Source organism: Octopus bimaculoides, chromosome 6 (genome assembly GCF_001194135.2).
Source record: "Octopus bimaculoides isolate UCB-OBI-ISO-001 chromosome 6, ASM119413v2, whole genome shotgun sequence".
Classification (NCBI taxonomy): Eukaryota; Metazoa; Mollusca; class Cephalopoda; order Octopoda; family Octopodidae; genus Octopus; species Octopus bimaculoides.
The window spans coordinates 12,099,331-12,100,699 of record NC_068986.1 but is presented as its reverse complement, the minus strand read 5'-3'; the positions used below and the strand labels follow the sequence as shown (position 1 = coordinate 12,100,699).

Here is a 1,369-nt window from a genome sequence, read left to right as displayed (position 1 = left end):
GTGTGTGTGTGTGTGTGTGTGTGTGTGTGTGTGTGTGTGTGTGTGTGGTGTGTGTGTGTGTGCGTGTGTGTGTGTGTGTGTGCGCGCGTGTGTGTGTCTGTGTCTGTGTCTGTGTGTGCCATAACGGTTAGAAACAGGAGTTAAAACCCTCATTTAAACCACCAATAACTGACAAATACGACAGAAAATGAATAGTAGTTGGGAGAACGGGTTAAAGAATTTCTACCATACCTATATAGCCCAATGCTATATGTTTTGGTACTTGGATATACTTGGATCATGATTTCTGACGAAAAGCCTTACATTCATCAGCAAGTCTTACCAATTGAAAAATTTTCAACTCGTGACGTTGAAGTCTGCCGGCATTCTGAATTGTCTTGCGCCAAAATCATAACAGCTTCAATGTAAATATATTAATAAGGAGTAAATATTCAGAAGTGAATACCTATATTGATATTATTATTGTTATTATTATCTGACAATAACAACAATAGTAAAAGTGGTTACTGGCCTAAAATAGCATTGTATAGCTATAGAATTAAGATTTATATCAATCATAAGGGTGCACAAGACGCCTATCCGCTAGAAAGAGGAGTTAAAATCCTCACTTAAACCACCCATAACACTGATCGATTTTTCAGTGTTATTTTTCAGTGCATGGCTTAGAGGTTAGGGTGTTGCACACACGATTGCGAGATCGTGGGTTCGATTCCCAGACATGGCGTTGCGTTGTGTTCTTGAACAAAGCACTTCTTTCATGTTGCTTCTACGATCATTTCGATATCTGAGATGTGGCACACGGTGCACCTGCACAGATAATGTTGATTGGATGGCGGGAGTGAACTTATGTGAACACAAACATTTGATCCACTATAAACAAATCATCTGTGTGGTCGCTCGACAAGAAATTGCCGAACCCTCGGACGTCGTCTAACGACGGAAGAGTCCTTGATATGTATATTTATAACAAAAAACAAAAGAGAAGAAAAAAAGAAGGGAAAAAAAGGAAGCTGCACGTATAATACATATGGCTTAGAAGCAGCGCTACGGATGTACCAGCACACACGGGATTGAGACATGACCAACCTCAGGCACTCCTCATGAGGAATTCCAGGAGGAGCTTCGTGAGACCACTGCTGAAACACTTCCGGGAAAAAAAGGCGTTGGAAAACCGATTATAGCAGCGACTCCATCTAAGAATATCTGAAGAAGGAATTTTATTCCGAAATGTTAAAATCAGACTATGGATGACTAAATTACAACAGGTATATAGCCCATTGTTTGTATCTATAGTGCATTGTTATACCGTTCAAAACATTTTATTCTTTATATATATATATACATACATATATATATATATATATGTGTG

At 38.9% G+C, this 1,369-nt stretch overlaps 1 protein-coding gene across 1 annotated transcript in view; it reads left to right on the top strand.

Moving 5' to 3' along the window:
- Window positions 1-1,369, top strand: part of LOC106879285 (caveolin-3) — a 121,671-nt gene that overhangs the window by 61,426 nt on the left and 58,876 nt on the right. The gene's annotated exons all lie outside the window — the stretch shown is intronic.